Here is a 6,322-nt window from a genome sequence, read left to right as displayed (position 1 = left end):
CTAACCTTGTTAGAGTCAATCATGACTGTGATGAAGCCCTTGGAATACCTAAGTCTGTTATGACTGTCTCAGAGCACTGGGGGAGATCGCTGCGTATGGTCAGGCGATTGTAAAAACAAGTGCTAAGTAGAAGCGAGAACAGCCCCCAACCTTGTGCTCCAACCATCTGCTTACCAACCGACACTCCACTCAGGAGCTTGGAAGCATGTTATTTTATTAATTTAAAATATCTCTATGCATTTTATACCACTTTTAGATAGTTGAAATACCACTAAAATAGAAAGTATCTGTAAGTTTTGCATGTGAGTTCAGATTCACATCAAATTCAAAAGGTCTCAGGGATATAGTACAGATCTGCCTCAATATATTTCACATTTTCTAAACTCCCAGCACTATGTAACTTACATGTAAGTTGCATAAGCAGGGTCTGAATAAATGGCTCAGCAGTTAAGGTAACTTGCTGCTCTCACAGTGAATCAAAGTTCAGTTCTCAGCATCCACATTAGACAGCTCACAACCACTTGTAACTCCAAGTCCAGGGGTTTGAACTCCCTATTTTGGCATTTGTGGACACCTGCACATACCCAGACACAAACACACACATACGTACATATACTTAATTTAAAAAAAATGTTTGCAGCCGGGCATGGTGGTGCATGCCTTTAATCCTAGCCCTTGAGAGGCAGAGGCAGGAGGATTTCTGTGAGTTCGAGGCCAGCTGAGTACATAGTGAGTTCCAGGCCAGCTGGGGCTACAGGAAGACCCTGTCTCAAAAAGATAATTTAAAAAATTCTTTAAAATAAGGCTGGAGAGGTGGTTCCGAGGTGAAGGATTCTGGCTGCTCTTCCAAAACACCTGGGTTTGGTTCCCAGCTTCCACATGGAGGCTAACAACTGCCCTTAACACCAGTTTCAGGGAATCTGACACCCTTTTCTGGCCTCTGTGGGCATTGCATCTCAATGGGGGCACTTACATGCATGCAGGCAAAATACTTATACACATAAATAAAAATAAATAAATTTTATAATAAATCTTAAAAATTCTTTCAAATATTACATGAACACTGTTCATAATATTTACTGCTTACCACACACTTAGCTATGAGCACATGAACAAACCATTGCCCAGTTTTCCTAATTCCCTCCCCACCCTGAAAAAGTATGATTGGCTCACTCACTTCTAGGCATACCAACCAATACTTATGGGATTCACGACCATACTGTATACGTATTTTACACCCACTGTGGTTTGAATCTCTCATACACTCACTCATATGTTTGAACACATTGCCTTCCAGGTGCTTCCTGAGAAACCTTTAGGAGGTGGAGTGTCACTGGTGGCAGTGAATCACTGGTGCAGGTCTCACAGATTTTATAGCCTGGACCCATTTCCTGTTCTCTCTTCTTAAGCACAGCTGTAATGTGACCAGCTGCTTCATACTTCTGACAGTGTTTCCCCTACAGCAGGGTGGACCATATCCCCTCTATCCTTAGACTCAAATGAACCCTTCCGTGCTTCCATTGCTTCTTGTTGGGAATTTCATCACAGCAATGAGAAAATAACTCATATGATTATATAACATGATTTTATTCTGTTACGTGATGAAGACTTTATTTATCTAGAATAAGTTGTATGGTGCATCTTTCACAGATCAGTAAAAAAAAAAAAAATATGGGGTCTGCCGGGCGTGGTGTCACATGCTTTTAATCCCAGCACTTGGGAGGCAGAGGCAGGCGATTTCTGTGAGTTCAAGGCCAGCCTGGTCTACACAGTGAGTTCCAGGCCAGCTGGAGCTACATGGAGACCCTGTCTCAAAAAGACCAAAAAAAAAAAGGGGGGGGGTCCTGTAGTTTGTTCTGTTTTCAAAGGATAATTGAGTCTGCAAATGTCCTCATGCAACTTTCTCTTATGAATGACAGCTTGGCTTGGGAAAGTGTTTTGAGAAAGATAATTTGTCTCAAAATTCACAAATAGTTTGCTTTCCTGAGAATGATGCTGCAGGAATTAATGTCACTGTAATTTTCCTTCTATGAGATTTCATACTTTTATGCCTGGTGCTTAAAGAATTTAGTACATTGAACTCTCTCTCTCTTTGACCATGTCCAGACATTTTCTATCTCTACCTGTACCCTGGGCCCTGTCCCTGACCCCATGTCCTCTATTATTGTTTTCTTTTTTTTAATGCCCATTGAGTCCAGTCTGGGTTTACCAAATGCTCTTTGATGTGGGTCCATCCCTTGGAGTCCTGTCGACCTATCAGGCTTTACATTCCTAGAGAAAAGCCTCTCTCTCTCTCTCTCTCTCTCTCTCTCTCTCTCTCATTCTTTCTCTCACTCTCTCTGTATGTATGTATGTATTTGCATATGTGATGTGGAGGCACACATGTTACTGCATGTGTGGAGGTCATGAGACAACCTTAGGTATCTGTCCTCACCTTCTACCTTGCTTAAGACAAGGTCTCTGGCTTCTGCTGTATACACTAAGCTAGCTGCGCACACGAACGTCCAGGGATTCTCTTATCTCTGTCTTCCATTTTGCCACAGCAGTGTTGGATTACAGATATGTGAGCAATTATGATCAATTTTTATGTGGATTCTGGAGTTCAAATTCAGGATCTCAGTCCTGTGAGACATGCTTCTTATTCATCAGCCATCTCCCCAGACCAATAAATTAGTATTCCAATATTACAAGCTATGTTTTTCACAAGGATACGTTTGTTTCACCATTTTCTGGTGTGTTTTGGTGAAACAGCACACTGTAAGGATATAGTTGAATGAAATATCTCCATGTACCAATAGTGTAGTAAGTGGACTATTCTTCATGAAAGATGATCATGAAGGCTAACAACTATGCTGCTGGAGAGATGGCTCAGCAGTTAAGTGCCCTTGCTGCTTTTGCAGTGGACATGGATTCGGTTTCCAGCATTCAAATCGGTTGGTTCACAATGGTTTATTACTCCTGCTCCAAGGGATCCAACACCCTCCTTTGGCTTCATGAGCACTTGAACACATATGTTGCACATAAACTCTTAAACATACACAGAAATTAAATAAATAAATCTTTCTGGGAAGATGCTAGTGTATCAGGAAGCTGAGTGGCCCTATGCTCAGGTAATTTAAAGCACTGTGATGGCTAATCCTGGGTGTCAACTTGACTGGACCTGGGATTAACTGAAATGATAGAGGTCTTCTTGATTGGATCATCTGAAGCTGGAAGACACACCCTAAATGTGGGTGTTACCTTCTGATGGAAGCCAGTACAAAAGGCCATGGCAGAGGAGAGCGCTTGCTTTCTGCCGCTTGCCTCTCTTCCTGATGTAGACTGAAGACTAGCCAATCTTTCGGAATTTGTCAGACCTTCAGTGCCAGATTGGGACTACTGAGACATCCAGCCTTGTGAACTGAGCGACTATGAATTCTCAGCCTCTCCAGTGTGGTGCAGCCATTGTTGGACTAAATCTGATAAATTCCTATACATGTATATTCATTCTACCAATTCTGTTTCTTTAGAGAACCCTGACTAATACAAGCACTCTACTTAATCCAAATTTTTTCAACCTCTTTGATGTTTATACTTGTGCCCTGACACACCTGGCCAGGTCTGTGACAGAAACAACATGCTTTATAGACATAAAAAACAAAAAAAAAAACAAAAAAAAACTGGAGCCTGGGGAGAGATGGCTCAGTTGGTATAATGCTTGCTGTGCAAGTATGAGGACCTGAGTTAAACCCTTTGAACACAAGCAAAAAAAGCATGGGACTGTGATGCAAGCCTGTAATCCAGTTGCTGCTTGATGGCCATCCAGTCTAGCTGAGTTCTTGACTTCCAGGTTCAGTGAGGGACCCTACCTCCAAAAATCATAAGCGGAGAGTGACTAAGTAAAACCTTGACACACACCTCTGGTCTCCAAATGCATACATGTAAATACACAGTAAATAAATAAATGTTGTGACCTTCTAAGCAAATGCCTCCTTACTTGGTAAGCCTCTTATATATGCAAATTCCTTTGTTATTCTTCATGTTAGGAAAGTTTAGATGATTGATTGCATTGTTGGTTTTAAATTACATTTTAGCCTTTATTTCTAGACAATGTTTTATATCGATTGTCTCTCCTGTCTAATAGAATCTCATCTTTGAACATTACTCTGAATTTCTGGAAAAAGGTTATCACCAGAACCACTTGATTCTTTCAACTTTTTTGGTTTTAGACAACACAAGTTCTCTTTGGTGTTTGTGTTGAGACAGGGGCTCACTGTATAGTTCTGGTTGTATCTCTATGTAGATCAGATTGGGCACAAATTCACAGAGACCTGCCTGCCTCTACCTCCCAAGAACTGGGATTAAAGGTGTGTGTCACCACCTCTGGCCCCAGAAATCAGTTTTTAAACATTTTTTTAGGGGACTGGAGAGATGACTTAACATACTGCTCTCACAGAGGACCTGAGTTTAATTCTTAACACTCAAATCTTGTGCCTTACAAGCACCTGTAACTCCAGCTTCAGGGGATCCCAAATCCTCTTCTGGTCGAGCTGCGCTTGTCTGCACATACCCACACACAGACAACATATGCATGCACATAATTTTTAAAAAGTAAATATCTTTAAAAATACTTTTTTTCTGAAATGAACAGGAAGGGCATCTGTAGAAAGCATAATCCAACATTCAAATCAGCCCTAATGGAGTCAATGGGCAATGAGCTGGACTCAGCTGGCAGGACTCCCTGAGCGCAGGGGCAGGAACCTTTCCCTGGGTCACTTTATGTGCCCCAACCCTGCTGAGGGTGCCCTGCTCACGGTTGCCAACAGGGGTGGACATCTGACAATGTGCTGGGGGCTCTTTTAACTAGAGTCTTCACTGTTCCTATGCTGAATGCTGAACTTGCCAGAAATTTCTCCAACTCCCCTCCCTGTTATATGGAGCAGTGTCTCGATATTCAAATTTTTGTGCAGTGCTATGTACTTGGCAAACCTAGAACAAAATGATCCTACTTCTTGACAAATAGAAAAATAAGGGAATATTATCTACTCCACACCAGCTTCCTCAAAGGAAAAAATATTTTCTTTACACCTTCTTTTTGATATATTCCCAGATTTAAAGGATATTTTGGGGTAGGCAGCTAAATTCAAGCCCATACAAATGTCCACCATATCGTTTAATTTGGATTTTGAGTTGCCTTTTCCTTTAGCATAATGGGAATTGTTTTTAATTATGTCTGTGCACATTTGGTTTTATAACAGTCTTCCTTTATGTTTTCTAGCTGCTTTGCTTTTTAATTTCTGCTTGTCTCTCAATTAACATCTCACCCCACACTGTTATCCTATCTTATGTCTCATTTTAGAGCACCCATGCTCCATAAATTTGAGTAAGATAACAACAGATGCTGTTTAAGCTTTACTTTTCTTCCCTACAGTGAATCTGCTGAAAAACATGGACTTTTGCTTTTGATTGTTGTTTTATTTCTTTGACACAATAGATTTTCTTGAGTTTAATAATATTATTTTACTTTTTTCATTTTTCTTTTAAATTGAGACAATAATAAGATTTTGCATTTATTCCTGAAATAAAATGAGGCTTATTGCTTTTGACCTTTCACATCTACATTTAGATGTCTTCTCTTCAGTTGGGAACTGGAGAGCTGATTCAGCAACCTGAATCTGCACAGAAGATCTGGGCTGTGTGCAGTCCAGAGGGAGAGATCCACACCACCAATTGGTTGCCAAGTCTCATGGGGTTCACCTGTTCAGTGTTTGCTAGGAAACTCCTGTTTGTTCTCTCCTAATCCTTACCCCACACCGAGTTTGTTAGTTGATTCCTTCCTGTCCTACTGCCTGTCTCAATAGGAAGGAAGAGGATCATGATGGAACGGTGTCACATAGTGCCACTCTGTAGTGTGGTGGAGCTCCTGGGATGTGTGTGTGTGTGTGTGTGTGTGTGTGTTCCTAGTAATGTTCCTTACCGTTACCGGGACACCTGGCATGTAGAGGAGAAGACTTCATATTTTTTCCCTCAAGAGCTATATCTAGTGCTTTTGGGCTAAGTATGGCCAGATACTCCTTGAGCCTGTAAGGAAATAGCCCTTCAAATCTGAGTGACATGTACCCATGTTCTGCTGCCCATTCATCACAGTCAGGCATTTCCACTGTGGGAAAAGTCTCTGGGTTTAATTTGTGCCAGTCTCAAGCTGTTTGGCTCACTAAATCTGAGTGGTTCATTCTACGGCATCGCTGACTCTTCTTTCCAGCCTAAATTTTAGAGAATTCATGAATTTCTTTATCCCAGATTTTTTAAAGATAATATCTTCAAGACTAAGCTGACTTCATTA

The sequence above is a fragment of the Nannospalax galili genome, unplaced genomic scaffold, assembly GCF_000622305.1.
Source record: "Nannospalax galili isolate Female #2095 unplaced genomic scaffold, S.galili_v1.0 scaffold633, whole genome shotgun sequence".
In the NCBI taxonomy this organism is placed as follows: Eukaryota; Metazoa; Chordata; class Mammalia; order Rodentia; family Spalacidae; genus Nannospalax; species Nannospalax galili.
Note: the sequence above shows the minus strand (reverse complement) of the source record.